We start from the raw sequence: 21,877 nt of genomic DNA, 5'->3' as shown, positions 1-21,877 counted from the left end.
AGCCTGTTCCAGTGCCCAATGACCTTTTCTGCGAAAAATGTTTTTCTGATGTCCCGCCTGAACGTCCGCTGGTGGAGCTTGAGGTCATTCCCTCTTGTTCTGTCCCCTGACACCTGGGAGAAGAGGCCAGCACCCTCCTCTCTACAACCTCCTTTCAGGTAGTTGTAGAGAGCAATAAGGTCTCCCCTCAGCCCTCCTTTGGATGTACTCACAGATAAACGTATTCTGACATGCAGTCATAAATGGACAGTTTACCATGAAAAAGACAGTAAAAGTGATTAAAAAGTATATATATGTATGTGTAAACAAATATACTTGCACACATGTATCTATCTACATTATATACACATAGACATATACAGACATATTCTTTTTCATTCTCTGGCAAACATAATGAAAGTCTGGAGGTGAAGCAGGTCCTTCTTTCTCTCCTGGAGGTCGTGGAAAGTGAATGACTATTCCCCAACAGACTGTAGCTGCTGCTGCACCATGTACCACAGGATTATGAATGGTGATTGGAGACATTGGCCAAACCTTTGGGAAAAAATACAAAGCACTGTTCATGTCCATACGGCAGTGTTTGGTGGAGGTGTTACAGCTGCCCATACTTTAAAGAAAAACTAGCTTCTGCCTGTTTTCTAAAACACAAATCAAATGTCCCTGCCACAAAAAAGTGCATTTCCAAGCCTACTGTTAGTTGTTTGTGTTTTTTCAAAATCCAAAGCAACTGAGGCTGGGAATATTTGCAGCCATCCATGAGTATTCTAGATTTAAATGTCACTAAACTGTCTTGATAATTTTTTTTTTTCCCCTGTTTTCTCTTACCTCTAGGGCAGGTTGGAAAATTACGGATTTTTTGTGGGCCCAATTTTTGAACAAATAGGAAAATAATGAGCAACTAGGGAAATACTTGGGAAAAAATATTCCATCTCCATTTCACTTCTGGAAAACTCCTTAAGTGGCCAACCTCACCTCCACTAGAAGATTACATCTGTTAGTGGGTGAAGTGGTCAGAAATAAATTCTCAGTATATATGACACAATCTTAATCTAAAAATAAATTGCTAATTGAGACAGGCACAGGGTAGATTTAGGAAAAAATGGGACTCATTAGGAAAGTGGCAATTTAGAATTAGTGCAGTGGAAGGCCATAAGGCTATAAAAATAGTTTTTATCCACTTCCCCTTTCTACACTCTTTGGAATCTGCCTGTTAGCCTCTGCTTGAATGTAGTATGAGCAGACACCACAACGCAAAACAAGGGAGCCGAACAGTTGGGCATTGTGTAGGGTGGCTCGCAGAGAACTCTTCCTCTGGCTAAGCTCACTGGAGAGGATATGTTTGGATTGTATCTTCTCATGGGTTTTGGTAGTACTCTTGATTTGGCTTCTCATGATGGAAAGTGCTTCTCATGATGGAAAATCAATAGCTCCAAAGAATAACTACATCTATTCTGATCACCTACCACAGCATGTCCAAATGCTTGTATGTCATCTAGGAGCTGTGGAACATGATTCCATTAGACTGGGGTATGCAGGAGAGACAGACCTATTGAGGATGGGTAGGGAGCACACTATATGGGCCATAATCAGGTCTTTAAAAGACTCATGTTTTAAAAAAGCTGATGATGAGAGGATTTTTGTTTTATTACTAGTCTGTGAGGTGTTTAGAATGAAACACTTTTGACTCTTTGCTGTGCTTTTGCCATTGGGGCAAAAATAATGATCTGGAATTAATCTAATCGTAGATACCACCCAATGGTTTATAAACTCCTAGTCTGAGCAGTCTGAACGCAGACATGGAGTGGAAAGCAATCCCTTAGCCCCAGTGAGCAGAGTCTTGTCCACTGACTCCCAAAAGGCTATTTTAGAAAGAAATGCTTGGAGTAAGTATAGAAATAGAGATCTCTGTAAAATACACTTTTAAAGACAGTCTTGTATACATTGGTTTCATGTTATATAATGGCATGTCAGACACGCTGTGCCCCTATCCGCGGGCTGAGCCCTTTTCACTCAGTGTGGTATGGAGCACACGCAGTCCTGGGCTGGTAACAACTCCGTGCTTTGCATGGATGACATATTTTGGAAGACGTTGGGAGACTGAATTGAAAACAAGTACAGAGAAAATAAGAAAGACGTAATGTGTAAAAGAATATTTCACATACATCCAAATCATGCCTGGACGAAATATTCTTGTGAGAAAAATAGAACAGTGCAGGGAGAAAGAAAAGTGCAGTTCAGTGGGATGGACAAAGAGCTAGCTCAGGCGAGCCTGGCTGAACAGCAGTTACTAGTCTGTAAAAAAATGGACATGGCAAATGTACTGCATTTGCTAAAGGCTCCATGAAACTCCAGGGAAAACAGAGCATTCACAGCATGGCTCCGCTGTCAGCGAGAAAGTTTCATTATTATTAGTCATATGCTGAGGATGTCAAGGAATTTTAAGGACGCACTCTTTGCATTTTTAGAGGTTATTAATGAAATAGCATAGCAAGGTGAATTACATTAAAATATTTTTCTAACCATTCCAGAAATCTTGGTCCAAGTTGGCATAGGGGGGTTGGCAAGTGGTGAACTTTTGACCGAAGCTCGGATTGCCGGGAGACACATCCTCCTTGTTAGTTTCGGGTGACAGTTCACTGTACTAGAGGGATCCACTTGTGTGTAAAGAGGCGAGTGGGGGAGGAAGATTTAGCGCTGCATTTTCACAGGGGCAAGAAATTCCATCCAGCTCAAATGTGTTTTGGCCCACTGCCCGGCTCCTTGTCAAACACATGACCATCACTCGGCTTCCTATTTCTGGTTCGAATCTGGATCCAGGGGATAAATGAGCTCCATTAGTGGTTAAAATTAGGCAGCTGACCTGTGACAACACATGCTGACTCTCCAACAGAGGGTAGACATATTTGAAAACCAAAAAAGATCTAGACACTTCAAGACTTAATGTCAGCATCATTGTGTAATTCATCAGTTTAGGCTCCTATCATTTGGATAGCAGCTGATCTGCTTCACAGAGAAGATTTAGCAGGATTTTCTGACTTCTTTCTGACTAAAGATTTCCTATAGTGATTGCTAAAGATAAAATTATGCCATTACTTATTTCATGGTAGAAATCCATAGTCCTGGCTTCTGACCTTGTTGTGATCCAATTGTATGGCAGATCACCTCTCCTGGCCTGTGAATGGCAAACTAGGGCATCTGTTTGCCACAGGCTATATTTTAATGGGGAAATTTTATTTCCAATTGAAACGGCAGCAGACTGGCTGGTTAATAGGTACATGTTTTGGGTTGCTCAGCAATCACAAGTTTCTATTTTGCCAAAACTATCTGTCGAAATGTTTCTGAATGTATGGATGACTTTATTGGATGCATCGCTGTGACAGCCATTACACTTGTTTCTGTTCCTAGCATGGCTACCTCTGTCATCTTAGCTGGTGACACTGGCCATGACAGCCTGTCTGGTAAGGTCCCACACAGCTCTTTGGGCTTCAACATACTTCCCCATAGCATGGGATGCCTTCCTTGAATACCTTCATGAAATACTATTATTTGTTCTTGAAATCCCTTCCTAAGCCTTTTTGGCATGTTGAGATACATCCAAGAAATCAACTAGGAAACGTTAGGCTGGAGAGCAGGCTGTTGTAGTGGTTGATATTTTAATTAAGACAGCTTAAGAAGTGAACATGCACATCCACATAGGCACTGTATACTTCCTTATCAACACTGGAATCTGTTTTCCTCACTAACGACTCTAAACTGAGTACTCTGATGATGTCTTGCAAATTGAACCTTTCTGTTGTATAATGAGCCCTTGCATTTCATAACTACCCACTCAAGTCAGCCTTTTAAATCTTTTAACAGGTGAATTTAGTACATCCTCCTCTCCTTTCCTCTTTCTCCTTTCTCCCTTCTCTCTTTCTCCTTTTTCCTCTCTCCTTTCATTTCCTCCTTTTGCTCTCTTTTTTTACTTTCTTTTAATTTCCTTTTTTCTTAATGGATATTTGCACAATATTGATTGTGACAGGCATGCAATTTAATAGATGCCTTCCCCAAGGTAGTCTTTACTCCTTACTACTGCCCTCTTCCAGGCTCCTCAAAAGCCCTGGCCTCCTCTGCAACACCTGAAACACGCAATGAGGAGTATAACTGAGATTCTCTACCCAAAGAAAATTCTAGTATTTACAGGATTGGCTCAATTTCTCTGCTGAAGCATCCTCTCTAAAGAAAAAATTGCAAGCGTGTGTAAAATCTCATATCGTATCATCCTTCCAATGACTTGAAAGCTGCATAGTGATATCTGCTAGTTGTGCTGGTAAGGAGGAGTACACCTGGCTGGGACTGCCTTCCTGAACATGGAAACTATGCAGACTGGAGTGACATTTTGATTCTGGACAACTCTGCTAAGGAGTCAGCTTGAGATTGTTGCTCTAAAAGAAATTCCCAGGAGATCTTCAATTGTAACACAAAGCAAGATACTTGAAGTTAATAAGAAATACACTTATTAAACAACAGAGCAGTAAGAAATGTGCCTGCTGTGCTTTTGCAAATGCTTGCCGCTATTAACGGTGGTATTTTAAATGCTTCCAGTCTAATGAAAGCTTTGAAGCCAAAGGAAGCACATCTGATACTCATGGGCTGATTATTCTTTGTGGCTATAAGTGATGCTGCAGATGCAGAGAAACTCCAGGTCCCAACTCTGGTGTAACAATGTGTGCCACCCTTTGAATGGGAGCGTGGCAAAGCAGATCCATGTCAGAGACCTCAGCACAGTGTTCCCAGCCCTACCTTGGGCTCAGGTGCAGTGAGGTGCAGCTGACTCCAGGTGTGCATGCAATGTGGTGCCACTGCTTACCAAGCCCATGCAGAGCCAGATGGGGTGACCTGAGGACTGAAGCACTAGTCCCAACCCCAGGGTAGTAATTAAGACTTTTTTGAATATCTGGGGTATTCCTGCCTTCTGCTAACTGGCAGCATGGAGAGGTGGCTTTGCCTATTGGCACCTGAATTTAACAGTCACCAGGCACACGTGCACATGTGGGTTTAACACACTGGTACTGCAGTCAGCTTGGCTACTGTTTGGACAGAAACTAATTAAAAAGCCATTAGACCTTCAGGTCTGGGGCAACAACCTCCTATCATTTTTCTCTTCTCAGTGTTCTTTGCCCTCAGTTAGCAGGATCTCAGCTGGCTTTTCTGCTGTGCTCAGGTGTCTGCTGTGCCTGACTCACAATATGCCAGAGAATTCCCTGTGCTCGCAGGGTGCCAGCAGCTGCCACTCAAGAGAGAAGATCAAGAAAATTCCAGGCAAGGCAGAGCTGACCTGTCCAACTGGCAAGGAGGCTGTCACCAAGGAGAGCAGGGTTAGACGAGCTGCTGGAATTAGACCTGGATCGTGATTGTACATATGTACTCATTAGTGAGACATTAAATCTTAATATTTAAACATTTTTCTTGATATCTTTCAGTCAAGTCAAGCAGAATCTAAAGATTTTAACTGTGTAAAAAACCATCCTTAACTGGAATACATTTATTTAAAAGATTTAGGATCTAAACCTTTTAATGTACTCTTCTTTGAGTCCATTAAAACACACATTATTAATTCTGTTCTCTCAACTGAACATTTTACTCACTTTAAGAGAAAAGTAATGTGTTTGCTCATTAACATAACTTTAAATGCTGAGCTTCCAGGCATCACTCAATGGCTTCTGATTGTTTGGAATGATAGACTATTGCAAGAGATTATATAGATTCCTCTCTCCTGGCAAAGTAGCATAGGATTTTGAATTGTTCACTAAATCATCACTTCAACAGTTTTATCAAAATAGAATTCCCTGGTTCTGTTTTCTATACAAAACTAAACTTTCTACTTAATTTTGTCACTGCTGTCATTCTACTCAAGTGAAGAGTGATGGTAGTATTCAAGAACTGGTTTGTATGTGCTCTTCTGTGACCATGATGAAGGAGAGATGATGTTTGCTTAGGTTGAGACTATGGAAGACCAAGGACACAGAAAGGTCACGAATGTCTGGGGAAGGCCAGAAGATTGGTGCCTTCTTAAATACTCCAACAAAGTACATTACTTGAGTTGAGCTGCTAAATAATTTAAGTATATAAGGTTTAATTGAATAGGAGGGCTTTCTGTTCAATTTTTTTAATCCGTTCTTGTTGCTCTTGGGTCTCCATTCCCACTTGCTATTGCCAGTTGACCTGAGCAGTGTTGTTCCAGATTACTTCCTGCCACCTCCAAGTTACTTACTGCTTCTTCTTGACAGTGCACTTCCTATAGCAAGAGTTTAATGGGGACTGACTTTGCTGTCAGTGAATTATGCAGCATGCTGATTGCAGCTTTCTGAAAAAGTTTGAAAATGTCTGTCGGTGTAGATGGCCAAATTGTCATTAAGGAGTCCTTCTGCAGACATGAAGAGACTGTGGTCTGAGCTTGGTCACACAGCTATTCATCTCAGTCTCCACAGTAGTAACAAATGTCATCTATATACAGAAGCTACTCACATATCTTTTTTGGCTGACATTATTGATGCTTGTTTTTCTGGATATGTATATTGACTAATTGCAACTGCCAATGTTTTAAGAGTCAGATCAAATAATAAAAGCTGATGGTGGCTAAGTGACACACTGAACTCCCAGGGCCCTTGGAAATATGGAAGAATTATTTCCACTGGTTTAATAAAACTGTGTATTAGACTTACCATGGAGACAATATTCCAAAATGTTCTTATTCTCTACAGTCGTTCCTGTAAATATACCATTAACAGCACCCTTCACTGAAAAAAACCCAAAGCCCTTCCCTGCATCCTTCCTAACAAAAGAAGCAGAGATAGCCAGTTCAGATTGATCAAAGAAACTTCCTCTCCATGGTCGTGACTGTTGGTGAACCATTCTGTTTCCTTTTCCATTTTGCTGCCCTGAAAAGTTGATGTCATGTTTCTCGTTCTTGAACTCTTCCAAAATCAACTTCAGAGAGGTTCAGAGTTAAAAAATATTTCCAAACTAGTTAAGAAAATGGGCTCAGCAGCCTTCCCCTTCAAAACACTTTTATTGTAAAACAAGAATCAGCATGTAGGGTGAGAGGTGTGGGTTATCCATAAGCTTACCCCAGGCTTTTGAAGGAATGTTAGAGTGATGAATCTTTGATACTAGAGAGCAGGTATGGACGAATGAAGAAACAGTATGTTCCAAATTCTGGTGAGCAGGGAGGTTAGTCTGTAGGTAATAAAATCCCTAGCTGTGTTTTGTCTTAGGGTAGATTGTTTCTTCACTTTTTTTCTCTTAGGCTACACACACATGCCTGTATGCCTATATATGCTACATTTTACATAAGTTTGGGGTTTTGATCAATTATAGTCTGTTAGAGAAATCATTCAAATCAGTATTCTGACCACATGAATTTCTTATTCCACAACTGCGATAATAACCTCCATGGTTTTCCTTGTTTGCTGCTCATAAGTATTAAATGTGCCTCACAACGGCATTGGGACTATCACATCATGGAAATCATGTCTCTTGCCTTACATGTCCAGATAATACAAGCATCTTGTTCAACTTCATGTAACTATTTTTCAAGAGCAACTGTAAGTTCTTACCCATTTTGCTGACACAGGCATAATTAATTAGCACTCACCTGACCTAGTGTAGGACACACTTTCATTCACGTGACATTCACGTGACATTTAATAACCTGTTATCCAACACCTTGCTTATGTCCTCCTAGGCATCCCGTCTGTTCTAAGCATCCTGTATTACTAAGACCATGTGCATGGTACATTCATATAGTCCTGACTTTTAACATTTCTACACCAGCCCCATGTAGCATCTTCATTCTTAGCCCCTCCTCTCTACCGCTCGCTTACCATAAATATGGCTTCTGAGTCACTACACATGACCTTCTTATTTCCAGCCCATTGCTGCAATGCCGTATATTTGATAAGATGTTATGGAAGGCTGTATTTTGAGAAGCCCTTTCCTTTTGCATTCCCCAGGCTTCAATGAGTATGAGGCAGTTGTGTGCTAGGTAGACACTGAAATGGATACACCAAGACTGTCCTGGCCTCCACATCACTTATGATCCACAGCATTACATTTAGTGGAACACAGAAGCTTGCTCTCTGCTTATAAAGACAGACTTTTTGTTAGCGGAAAAAAAAGATTATGGTCCCTTTTTCCCTTCTAATAAGCTGTAGCTTGCAATGGCTCATCAGTATTTCTTGTAAATTTTGGAGTAGTAAAGATAGAGAGACTCCATCCACTTGTTAATCTCTGCCTTCTTTTGTCTTGCCACAACACTGCTAGCACTGTGGTTGCTCTTCCAGAAGGTTGAATGGGGCATGAAATAAGAAAACACAGGAGTCATGGCTGATGGGGACAGGCAATGTCTTCCAACAGTTGGTTCTGTTTTTCTTGGTCCACCATACCTATACCTCCAGGTGGCAGTCTCCTTTCTGGCCTACAGTCCAGGAAGAACATGTGAAATACGGAGGCTCCATCTCTCCTTTTGTTGTGGGTTTGTCTGTTCCTAAGATAGGCAGTCCTGGTCTGGTGCTTATCCTCCACACATTGCCACTGAGGAATTACCATCATCATTCTGTCCTAAGATATAGCCTCATCTTCAAGTTTGAGTCTCTTTCTGGAAAAATGTTATTTACTCGTCTATCTGCTAAATGAAATAATTAAAATCACAAGTATTTTTTATTCATCCTGCTTTTTCATTAGGCCTCGTGTAGGCTCTTCATAGCACCAAGGCCTTATGCCAAAGAGAGGAACTGCAGGCCAAATTTGCAGACGTAAATCCAGGTTTACTCTAACAACACCGTTGTTTTTCAAACATACGCTCTAAGCTGGCAAATGTTATTTAGTTACCCTCCACCAAGCACATGACTCAGGCTTGCAGCCTGGAAAAACTAACCTCATGTTAGGCTTTGTGGATTGCCTAAGAACCTGATATTCATAAACTACCTCTGCAACTGTCCCAGTGAGATCTCGTGGTAGCAACATATACTTATTGCCATATAAAGGGGGGATGCAGAACAAGAATTGAACGTGGTCAAGGTGGTCTTGCACCTGGGATGTGAAAGAGAAATGAAGGAATGGTACGGCATCTGTTCTTCCATGGAAATTACAAAGGACTCTTCCATTCGTCATGAAATAACTTTCCTGTGGGGATTATAGCATTTGTTGACAAGGAAATGCAAGAGTAGGAAATTATTTGATGCATTTTGATATGTCTAAGTGATATCAAGCAGGTGGAAACATGAACAAAAGCTTCCATCTGTGAAAACAAGAGTCTTGTGCTTGTCTTCCATTGACAACACTTTATTATTTATATTCCTCAAGGACAACAAGTAGAAGTGCTACATCTAGGCCAAGGCTAAGAAAGTCAAGTCATCCAGCTGGGCAAAGGACAGAATACCTGAGCAGTTAAAAAGAGGGAGCAGGGACAATATGTTGGGGGAAAATTCAAGACAATTGGGAAGGGAGAGAAACAGAGATCACAAGGCAATTGTGTCAAGAAAGTGAGGCGGGTATTTCTGGTTTATCCCGGAAAATGACCTCAGTCAATTTAGGGACCGTGGAAGCTTCCTGTGTAGTTAATATAAGACATGAAATTGCACGTATGTGTTAATCTGAAGTTCCTACATGGCACCTCCTGTAATCAGTATGTCCCCTAACAAGAGTGAATATTGGACTGCAGTTACGCTTTTTCATCCTTCTCAACAAACTTTTTGCTTTCAGCCGCTAATTAAAGTTAGGATAATATGTTGAATACACAAATAGATGTTTCCAGGCCTGGAAGTGAATGGCTCTGGGAGGTTGTTTTGGTTGCAACAGATTCAGTGCTGGTTTCTGCAGCAGGCTTTCCAACTCAAAAGCATGTTTACCATTCATGGCACTGAGTGCTGACATATCAATGAAACCCACAGAAGGTAAAGTCACTATTTTGTTAAGCGGATACGCCAGTGTACAATGACTTACACCTTTCCCTGTTTAACCTTGTAAGTGATATTGTCACTGCATACCATCTTATTTTGTAAATTCAAAAAATAAAATTTACTCCCATTCTAGTCATCTGAACATGAAGTAGAAGTGAGGTCTGTTGGTAACTGTGTAACTGAGATACAACTTCTTACTCAAAGAAACAGGAAGAATACAGAAAGATTTAGGTAAACGTAAAAAACTTATCAATGACTGCTTGATTATAGGAAAAGTGTCTCATCCTGGATATTCCTGCTGCTACATACATTGCTCAGCTTCTGTTTTCACAAATCCAGAGTTTATCCCTATTGCAGATTATCATCCCAAAGTGTTCTTCTCTGAGACATGGGTTAATGTCACAAAGCTGGGGACTAGAAACCTCAGTACTACAACACAGCAAGCTCAATTATTTCGGGTTCCTTTTTCCAGGCAGGTCATGTAAATTCTTTTAATACTTTATAATCAGTCATTGTTGTTAACATATCACTACGTAATCAGTATTTTTTGCCTAAAGTGGAGATACATCTTGTCTTAAAATTTTAATTGTAATTTTTCATTGAATCAGGCATGAAGATGAGTTTGATCAGGAAAACAAAACTAACCTGTTTGAGCACATGGAACTGCAGGCTTCTCCATAAGGAATGACATCACTGGCTTGGTGATACCCTGTTATGATGACAAAAAATATCCTTGCTTCACAGCAACAGAAAAAGCTCCAGAAGGTGGGATGTCAGCTGTCTTCCAGGAAGCAATTTGTAGCTATGTTTCCAGGAGAGTGCTTTCCAATACTCAGCAGTGTTGGTGTCCATTGCAAAACCATCATGGGAAAAGCTGACATCAAGCAGGGGCCAGACCTGGTAGTAGGGAAACAGGCTGTACCTCTCCTCTGGAGAGAGATACAGGAATGACAAGAATCCCCTGTGATATATGGTCTGTTTACTTCTGTCTCAGAATTCCCATGAACATCCCTGGGAATTTGCAAGATCTCAGATATTCTTCACATCAAGTGGCCACAGTGAATATTATCTGTAGATTTGGGACAGTGACACATTTTCACATGTAGACAAATGGTTCCATTCCAAATCACACTGGAGCACTAGCTCTTGTGGTTATCAGTCTGATTCTCCAGTTTTTAATTTTGTCCAACTCTGGAAATGTTCTCATACAGTATAAAAAATGACGTACATGAAAAATGTTTAATCTTGTATCTAATTAACAAAATACTGCAAATATACCAGTATTTGCAAGCCAATATGCCTGACGTGAATTGTTCTTTCCTAACAGCAAACTGTCTTGGGATGTGTGCAACGTGAAACTTTTCCTATAATTACAATCATAACTAGATATTATAGCCCCATTTCTCCAGAGGACAGGGTATTAGCTTTCTCTCTGTAGACTCTGACTTCACAGCCCAGTATCTCATCGTAATATATTCATCCTATCAAAGTTCTTCATGTTTTAAATGCCTAAAATCCTAGTCATATTTTTACACGAGTATTAGGACAAACCAAACCACAGTTTGTCTGGCTCTGCTTGCATAAGGAGACACATCTCTTTGTGCTTTCAATGTGAACCCAATATACTACGGGTGTGTGTTTCACTGTGAAAGTGAAACTAGATGGAACGCTTTTTAAAGAATAAAGTGAGGTGACATCACTCTGGTCATCTACTAAATTAGAAGTTTACTCATTGCCCCTTCAAGTCTCAGCTGACCCGATTTGGATGATAACCAACAAGTAAACAAGCCCTATTAACAACACTATTCAACGCCACGTCTAGCAAGATGCCAATACTCTTATAGTTAAACAGTATTTCACTCCATCAGCACCCAGTCACTAATTTAAAAACTGACCTTTTGCATTCGCCACGTGGAAGAGCCCGGTAAGTCAAAGGAGAAGGAAAAATCTTATAAAAAAGAAGAAAGACAGCTGCCAAGGGTGCAATCGGATCAACTTCAGAGTAAGTCTGCGGAACAGAGTGGCATTTGCAGAGCACTGAAGCTCCCTAATGGCATCAGGCTGGTGGTGGTGACAGAGCCATCTGTCCTGTCTTTTTTGCCCTTTCCCGTCTGCCATTAATTTTCCACAAAGGCTCCAAGTGACAGTCCCCTCATAGTGACCATACTTGGAAACAAGGTGTATGACAGGCAGGGGGAGAATGGCAAGAATATCTAAGACCCCCTGTATTGCAGCTTGGGGAAAAAATAGCCGAGAGTTTGCAAAGTAGTGAAGAAGAAGTGAAAACCGAGATCTGCTGACAGGAGGATTCAGCAGCCTCATTACGTGTGCCTTTGAATTGTGGCGCAGGAGCAGAGGCGTGATCTCCTTGTGCACGCGCTGCCGACAGTAAACAAGTGAGTATTTCTGGAACAGCTGGCTATGTAAGAGGAGAGGTGCCTGTTGCTGTCCTGCAAAGATACAATTTTACAGGAGGATGTTTCTTAGGCTTCTGAAATGTGCTCATTTCTTGCACTATTCATGACAGGCCTTCATTCAGCAAACTGTTTGTCAGGGCCAAACCCTTTATTTAAAGTTAAGATATCTTGCTGAGCTGAATCTGTGAGGAGTAAGACTGCATGCCATACTTTGCCTTTTAAAATGAACAACCCAACCATCATCAACTTTATCTCAACCACAGTATACACAGAAATTAATACAGTTTCCTTTATGCTGAGATTGGTGCTATTCTTAGCAGCAGGCAAGTCTAGACGTGTTTTACAGAGTTTGATTACACAAATTCCAGTTTGGAGACATTATGCTAAAATTTCAGTTCTACTCTCCATGTATTCAGTTACCATGTTCACCATTAGACTGTCTCATTATCTTACAGTATTGCTTCATGCAATCCAGTTAACACTTATCCCACATTTATACTCTCATCTTTTCTCCTAGAAGAATATGTGCAGCAGAGGGTGTTTGCTTTAATATCTTAAAAGGAATACATGTGTACACACACATGCACACACTGCAGCATGGCCAAGCATGTATGAAATGAGCTGTGTGCTTGGAGAAGAGACTATTTCATTTGGTGTTGGTTGGTGGTTTCCAAGGGAGGCTGCACAGGCTGGCTCCTGTGAAAGATTTCACTCCTGTTATTGCTGCAACTCTGCAGTCCTGCAATCTCTGCCAATAGGCTTTCTTCAGACTGATTTTAAGACAGAAATGCCTTACTGACTCTTGAAGATTTTGACTGCATGCCTCATTGCATGTGACTTATCCATGGAGAGGGTGGTGACTGGGTATTTAATGAGACTCTGGCTGTTTTAGATCAAAACTTAGGAGTTTGTTGCTTCAGCAACCTGCAGTTTAGACACGTTTGAGCACCTAACTAACAGATGTTAAAATGAGTGGGTCCTCTAGGGCTGGAGTCTATGGCTGCAGGTATGACTGCTGCTGCAGATCAGCAATCAGGATATTTGAGGTCTTGGCTGGCAACACAGAAACCAGGCTAAGACTCAAGCAGCTGATATAAAAAAAAAATCTTTAAAATTTGACAGGGTACTCCCCAGGATGGATGGTAATGGAAATGGGTTCTTTCTGTGTGGCTGTATAACAGATGCTCTAACTGCATCCTTGACACAGAAGTCTGAGGTGTGAGTGTATCTGGTACCACCTCATCAGTATCTGCTACTGATTCACATGACAGATATGACACAACAGGTAAGCTTCTGCATGCAAGTTGTGTTACAACAGACATCAACTTACAGAATGGCATTGATGGACAGATTAAACAAAGGATATTGACTAAGGATTTAGATAGCTTAACAAAATGCTCATCAGCTGGTAACTGTATTGCACCACCTGCAAGTTAAAAGTAAGATGACTATTCATTTTTAAGCAGTAATCAATGATCAGTACTTCCCCAGCCTTTACTCTCATCTCATGTTACTGTTCCCAGAGCCCAGTAGGATAAATAAGCTCATATGATGAGCTCATGTTTTTATTTCACATTATTTCTGTTACACTGGAGATGTACTAGCAGTTTGGCAAGAACACAGGAACCTGTAGAGACATGCCTCCAAGTGACTTGTGTAGATATTCATGACAGGTAAGGCCTAGTACTTCTCAGAATCAGTGACTTTACTGATTTTCTTCCTTTCTATTAAGAAAAGGAGGGATACGTGTAGATTATATTGTCCTGACAGTGCCTGTTTTTTTCCAGAGTAGGAACAAACTTTGGTTCCTCTTTCATGTCAGTGTCTGAGATAGCCTCTTCTTAATAAAGTTCTAATCAGTATCAAGTGTGTTCTAATGTTATGTGACCAACTGAACCATGACACGGTTAAATCAAGTGCAATAAACAATGGTTTATTTGCTCAGCAGTTTATTTCATATATTTTTTATGTCCCTGTGTAATTTCTGCTGCTTTTAATTAGAACTAGAGGTGCCAAGTTTCTGGAAGTTCTGAAGCCTGAGGAAGCGATATTCCTCCCCAAGGCCTCACACCTTTAAGCAGCCTGCAGGGGACTGACAGAAGTGCTGTGCCTCCTGTGCAGTTAACGGCAGAGAGGATGCTGCTGGTTGGAGCATGTGACAGCTGCAAGGGAAGACAGGGGCTGGTGGTGTCACCTTGCCTCTTCCTCTTCTCTCCTCTGGAAGTTGCTGTGGAAATATTTCTGTCCCCTGAAGACATTATGGCTGTGCTTGGCTAACGGTAAGGATTCACTCAGATGAGATATTTTTTCCTACAATCCTTACGCTTGTGGATCTGCTCAATGTTTGGATATGAATTCAAGCCTTGGGAGTGTTGAGTTGTGCAGTTTTGTTCACAGATGACATCTGGGAATGCAAGTAACTAGGTAACTTCGTAGGTAGCATCCAATGGGGAAAACTAAACTGCAGTTGACTCTTCTGACTATGCTAAGGTAGGCTGCCCTTTGAACTCCCTTCTAACTTCTTCACACCTTACTCTCTGTGAGAAAATTTCAGACTGGAATCAGAGTAAAGAGTTGTCAAACATGACATTGTAATCATTGCTTGGCTATTGACATGTGAGGTGTCATTTATCTCATGGAATCATAGAATAACCAGGTTGGAAGAGACCCACCGGATCATCGAGTCCAACCATTCCTATCAGACACTAAACCATGCCCCTCAGCATCTTGTCCACCCATGCCTTAAACACCTCCAGGGAAGGTGACTCAACCACCTCCCTGGGCAGCCTGTTCCAGTGCCCAATGACCCTTTCTGTGAAAAATTTTTTCCTAATGTCCAGCCTAAGCCACCCCTGGTGGAGCTTGAGGCCATTCCCTCTTGTCCTGTCCCCTGTCACTTGGAAGAAGAGGCCAGCACCCTCCTCTCTACAACGTCCTTTCAGGTAGTTGTAGAGAGCAATGAGGTCTCCCCTCAGCCTCCTCTTCTCCAGGCTAAACAACCCCAGCTCTCTCAGCCGCTCCTTGTAAGACCTGCTCTCCAGCCCCCTCACCAGCTTCATTGCTCTTCTCTGGACTCGTTCCAGAGCCTCAACATCCTTCTTGTGGTGAGAGGCCCAGAACTGAACACAATATTCGAGGAGCAGTCTCACAAGTGCCGAGTACAGAGGGAGAATAACCTCCCTGGACCTGCTGGTCATGCCGTTTCTGATACAAATCTCATTAGTATTAGAAGTAGTAGTGTTAGTGTTAGTGTTAGTGTCACTATTAGTATTTTCTTTCTCTTAAAGGGGAAGAACCTGTGACCAGGAAGAATATATGCAAACAGCCCGCCCGTGAATGAGTGATTAAGATAAAGGAACTGGGGCCACCAGCAAGGGCTTTGCCATCATGGGGTGACCTCTGAAATCCACCTACAGTGAGTCGAATCTGGATAGCGATATCCCATCTTTCCTTCCCCTGGCATACTGCCTGGAAAAATCCCAGAGCCCAGTTCCCTTTCTGCACTGTGGAGCTGCAGGCGTTAGAAACTCCTTGAGGTGTAAACTGTGTCACAGAGTATAATACTCGGGGGCTGTGGGCAGGTTTTGAGTCAGACTATTGACCAGGGCCAAAGGAAAAGCCTGTGTCATCTCTGCAGGAATGGGAATGGGCTGGAAACGGAGAAGTTACTCCATGGAGCCACTTGTGCTTGTGCAGGGTCTACTGACCCTGTGAGCCCTTGCTGGTGGTAGGCTGGTGACCATGCAGCTTTATAGGTCACCTTGGGAGTGTCGTTAGCTGGAAAGAACTAAACTGGACGTGACTTTTCTGCTTTTCATAGAGTATGCTGCCCTTTGAAGTGCCTTGCAGCTTTTTGGGAATGTAGTAGCAGTAGTTGCTACCGTGGGACTGAACATCACTTGATTTCAGGAGAGAGAGGATCTTCCAGATAATTCATACAGCCTTGTAATGGAAAATTCGATTTTTATAGCTTATGCAATGACTTTTTCAAATCAACAGCTATTTCTCACATTGAAGTAATATACATTCAAACTAATTTTATTTTTAAATTATTTTCAGAGTGGGCAGAGGATTATCAACAAACATGAAAAAAAAATATGAATTAGTAGCTAATAATATTGAAAGCTCTGGAATATCTTACAGCACAACACATTGGAGAAAAATGCCAGAAATGGAAAAATTGGAAAACTGGTAGTTACATGATGAAAGTTAATGCACCAAAATCAGGACTACTACTATTGTCATAAATTTCTGCTTGCTGCTGATGCTAGTCCCTGTGTGCCAGTGCTAGCACAAACAAGATGTCCAAACACACATCAGGTCAGGAAGACACAGGCAGTTTGGAGTTTATATTGTCATATGAACAAGAGTAGGCATATTGCTCCTCATATTCTGGACTGTGTGCATTGCCATCACTTGGAGCGATGGATCTAGGATAAGTGAAAGGACCCTCAATATCCTAAGGAGTCCAAATTGTTTTGAGTGACACTTGTCAAAGATGGACAATGAATGTTCACAGGAAATCTCTAAAGCATGCTCTCTGGAGAGTGCAATACTTAGATTTACTCTTTACCAAAACTGTCCACTGAAGTCAAAGACATGGAGAGTTCACAGAGTTCCTGTGGCAGGACTTCTAATGTGACTTTTGTCAAACTGAGAGCTTGGGACAGCTTTGACCTGAGTGATGTTTCATTTCTTAACAAGTTTCGCTAAGCCAGATGAGTTTGAGGGAACCCTGTTGCTTGATCATGAGCTGTAGGGCTCTACTTCCTGCAGCAGAATGACAGCAGCAGATTAGCAGTGGGAGAGTTAATCACCCAAGAGAGTGGAACTGTACAGTTAGAGGATGAAGTTACATTTGTATAAAATGAATAGAAACCTCCGGTCCAGGCCATCCATGATCACACCACATTTGGTACCTGAGCCGGCTGTCTGGAAAAAGTTTGAAGCACCTACATGGCTTAAGATAGCAAGTGGATGTCGTGTGGATAACACGTGCTAAATTATAGCCCAGGAGCTATCCTGTGCAAGGGAAGAGGTGGATTTTGCAAGTGAACTAAAGAGAGATTTAAAGATCCTGGATGGATACAGTGATGCACAAATAGAAGTTCATGAGGACATTGCTTCATGGTTATGTAATGGAACTGATAGCTGTCTATAATTGTCCAGCTGGACTACTTAAATGAACTGAATAACTAATTGAACCTGTCTCATGTTAAAAACTTTTTTCATCTGGGCTTTTTTTCAGTGATCCCTGTAATGTCATCATGGCTAATTTTAGCTGCCATTTTCCCCTTGAAACTATTTACCAACATGGTGCTCTCAGTCTGTTGTAGTATAGGAAGTTGGGGCTGCAGGACTTCTCTTCAGGCTCACATCTCTCCTGTCAATGAGATCAAATTATAAGTAGCCACACTAACCTGCCTATCATCAGGAACAGGCAAAGAAAAATGCACAAATGTAAACATAAAAGGGAACACTTTTAATCTGCATGCTTGTCATAGTTCACAATAAATCAGCCTAAATGCCAGTGGGCTTGTTCTTCTTGACATGATCTAGAAGCTAGCTTTGCTTGTTGACATCTTATCTTCTCACAACATACTGTGTATTAGTAAAGTTAATTGACTAATCATTTTCATCACTGGGAGTGTAAGTAAGTAAGTCCATCTATTTCTACCTAGGCTTCTGTTTACCCTGTTTAGGGTGCCAAGCATTCAGACTAAATGAAAATATACCCTTTAGTAACCACGCATGGCATCCCTCATAACAAGCTGCAGAAACTCTCCAAAGCATTGCTGTTATGTTGTGGGGAATCCTGAGAATCTTAGTCTTAACTCAGCATGCCGGCCAGCCTCCCACAGGGCCGGCCAGGCAGAGGCTGGGACAGAAGGGCCATGTATCTGGGCAGATCCGTGTTAGAGCACCGGCATCTGTCATTTTTAGGGAAAGGGTCTGCAAGTAATTAATTAGTGGTGGCTGGGAATGTGCATGAGACAATGTAGTAACACACACTTCAGATAGATGAGAGATGCTGGAGGGTCATCTAATAGCTGATGTTTTTCATCTTCTGACTTTCCCCATGCAATAAATATTCCATTCTTTTGACTAGGTTTTCCTAAAGGTGGGGAAGGGAAATTTGCTGCTTCATCTTCCTTCCATATCATTGCCTTCTGTTGAATTAAAGAAAAATTGACAGTGAATTAGACTCTGTCTGTGCTTGTGATTTCAGTGGCAGAACTTCAGTAGGGGTGAAAGCTAGTAGTCCTGAAGTTTCGCTTTGATTTGTGGTGAAGAATTTCTAAGTGATGTAGAGACAAGTTATCAAGTTGCAAGCTCCCTATTTGTCCTACACAAGAACAGGACCAGGTTCTTTTGCAGCTGTATCTCAGAATTAGATGGGGATTGTTTGGTATCTCCAGACTGTCTGCGTGGTGTCCTGTGTTTTTTCTTGCATTGCGCAAAATCTTACTTTGTCTAGAAAAGTGTCTCAGATTATCTTTGAGCACACTGTGTCTAAAAGATAACAGCCTGAATACTGCCAACTACTCCTGCCACACTGACTTGTATGTATGACTTGCTCCAGAAACTTTTCCCTTCATGCCTCTTCCCTCCTGTTTAAAGGAAAGTGGGGTTCTATGCTGGCTGATGTATTTCCTTGCTTGGTTTGACCCTAGTTCTTTCTGCCATGACTTCTACCATCAAGGGTATCAGTTAGGGCTGGGGATTTTTGCCATACACCAACACCTGCTTTGAGACCACAAACTTGTTTTCCCTGCAGGGTTGCAGCCATGAGAGGAAGAAACCACTGACTGCTACTGGGACTGGCCTCCCCTACACCCAGGATTTATAGGTAAAAGGCTTGCAGCAAAATGCTGAGACCAGAACTCAGAATGGAAGGTTCATTCCTTGCCAGATCGTGCCAACCTGGCCATTGTCAACAGCTTTGGGCCACTCCCTTGTGTTAACCAAACAAACCCCTAGCATTTTTACTCATTAGGTAGCATGAAGTGATGATAACTAATTGCTTCTGCATAATGTGAACTTTCAGTAATAACTTTTTTAGATTTAAAAAGCTGAATTGTAATTGAGAAAAGGACCCAACCTCATGCTTATGTATCTATATGTTCATCTGCACTTAAGGAAGGGCTTTCTTGAATAGCTAGGGTCCTAAACACTTTGTTAAATTCTTCTAGTAATAAAGATTTTAGTACACAGAGTTGGGAAACTTGCAATTTTGTACCTTGAATGCTTAAAATATATTTCACCAAATAAAAGTCCACTTATACTTTAATTTAAAGAAATAATAAGTAATTCCAGTGTATATCACATCTATAGCATGTTCCCATTCTTAAAAGGCTCTCATGTTAATTCCCCAATGTCTGTTGGTGTCTTTACATATTTAGCTTATGGTTGGTCTTAATTTTTGAGGTCTTTACTACTGTTTTTCTCATTTTAGCATGCAAAAACATCTCTTATGCAGTTATATCAAAACACAGTCTTGTATGCAAGTCATATTTGCCTCAGACCAAGTTGTCCTCTTAGGAGCAGGGCTGTGGAAAAGGTGTGGGTGAAGGAACTAAATGCAACATGTATTGGGGAGTCTATTCAAGCCCTCTAGCAACTAGAAATACAGGGATAGACAGGGTTGTGAAATGTGAGCCTAAAATATCTCCACTGAGAAATATCCATTCCACTTTTTACTCCCGTGCCTTACTTCCCAGAGACTTTGGATTCTTTTCTTTAAATCAATTCAGATATTTACAGATAAGAGCAGTACCACACTGATTTATTTCCAAAGATAGTTCTTGAGTCCTCAGAAAACTTACTTTCTGATAGTGAGTGTTTCTAGCAGCACTTTAGACTGTTGACTTTCTGAGGAAGCATGTGGCTTCCTTTTCCTATACAGTGGGTCTCTGACTGCAAATTGATCCTCACAGAAAACAAATCAACATTTTTTATGGTTGTTTAATGAAATCAGCTATAATAATAGAATTTTGCTGTGTTAGAATTGGTAACAGTTTAACCTTACAAAATCCTTAAGGATATAGCAGGTGTTAACAAAGTAATGGTATTTTGGTCAAAGCTTTCTGTAGAAGGGCAGTACGAATTACTATAGCTCGTGACAGAGAGGCTATTTTAATGAAGGAATGAATCTGCTGATGAACATATACCTTGGGTGCCTGAATTTAATTCTGAAGTGTTTGTGTAGGGGACACTGAACACTGCAACATCTGAAGACTTTGAACATCAGAACTATGAACACCTGAATACTTGATGTATTCGGGGAATTCAGCAGAGACACTTCTGCATGTTTTTCCTCATCAGAATTTAAATTTTCAGTCCTGTGTAATCAACCAACTTTAATAATTGGAAATATGCTTTATTACTTTGCTCCAAACAGTAACTTTGTGTCAGGTTCAGTAGGGACACTCACTGCAACAGTGCCAGTCCAATTCAAGTTACTGACTAGCTTGCAACTCCAGACACAGAGAACCCTAAATATACTGAAAGGGAAAAATTCTGCAAAGCATCCTCAGGATAAAGGAGTTCCCCTGTCTGGCAAAAAGAAATTTTTTTTTAATTCAGAAAAGGCAGTCCATTGATGCAGCCATGAAGAACAGCAGACATTGCTGAGTGAAGACTAAGAAGAAGTGCAGTCTCCTGGGATGCCATGAGGATTTATTTAGTCAATTGGATCCCATGCTCACCTCTGGCTAATGAGGCATTCCAGGCCAACTGCTTTGCATGAATCAGATTTATTATTTTCTTGGCTGCCCAGCTGGCTGGAAGATGGCTGGCATGCTTACAAGAAAGACTTCTGGATCTAGTTTGGTGTACAACTGCTTTAATATTTGTGTTGTACTCTTCAAATACTATCATCTGAGCTGGGAATATCAATGATTGGAAGGATTAGGGAAAAAAGAAGGTGTAGGGAAAAAATATTGTAGCCTGACAAAGGAATTTTCATGATGAAAAGCACTTAATCAGATTTTTCTCCAGTGGCTAAGCTGCTTCAGTGGCCACAAGAGCAAACAGGGAACTGAGTATACTGGGAAGTCTTAAATGCAAACTCAGGGCAGTGCAGGCTGCTCTCAGGAAGTTTGAAGCATTCATAGCTGTGGTGCCAAGGAGAACATTGCAACCTGTACAGGGATAAAACACTGTTACTTTTTCATTTACTGCATTTATAGCAAGGAAAGATGTTCAAGAGAAAGAAGGGGAGTTTCCCTGAAATCAGGAGTAACACTGTTCTCTCTCCACTAACATGGTCAGTTAATTAGACATGGAAGGGAAGAATAATCATGGACTACTGTATGTTTTCACTTTTGTACAACAAGCTTTAATCAACATACCCACAGTATATAAACCTTATACCAGGATGTAGTTTGAAGGCATACAGCTGTAAATTAATTCAGACACTCTTCTGCCAAATATAGTCTTTAAATTACACTAGTGTTTCCACAAGACAAAATCTTCCATGCATATCTTTGCTTGCAAATGCAGTGCCCTTCCAAAACT

General features: G+C 41.2%; 1 long non-coding RNA gene across 2 annotated transcripts; it reads right to left on the bottom strand.

Moving 5' to 3' along the window:
* Positions 1-275: 275 nt before the first annotated feature.
* Positions 276-12,174, bottom strand: LOC138717449 (uncharacterized). 2 transcript variants are annotated; one of them, XR_011336860.1, is made up of 3 exons: positions 11,837-12,174; positions 10,587-10,838; positions 276-534 (listed from the first exon to the last, which is right to left on the bottom strand). It is a non-coding gene; the product is annotated as an uncharacterized lncRNA (long non-coding RNA). The 2 variants fall into 2 exon arrangements; XR_011336859.1 differs by lacking the exon at positions 276-534 and adding an exon at positions 2,533-2,807.
* Between the last annotated feature and the right edge of the window lie 9,703 nt (positions 12,175-21,877).

Source organism: Phaenicophaeus curvirostris, chromosome 2 (assembly GCF_032191515.1).
Source record: "Phaenicophaeus curvirostris isolate KB17595 chromosome 2, BPBGC_Pcur_1.0, whole genome shotgun sequence".
Lineage (NCBI taxonomy): Eukaryota > Metazoa > Chordata > Aves > Cuculiformes > Cuculidae > Phaenicophaeus > Phaenicophaeus curvirostris.
This window is presented reverse-complemented; position numbering and strand designations above follow the sequence as displayed.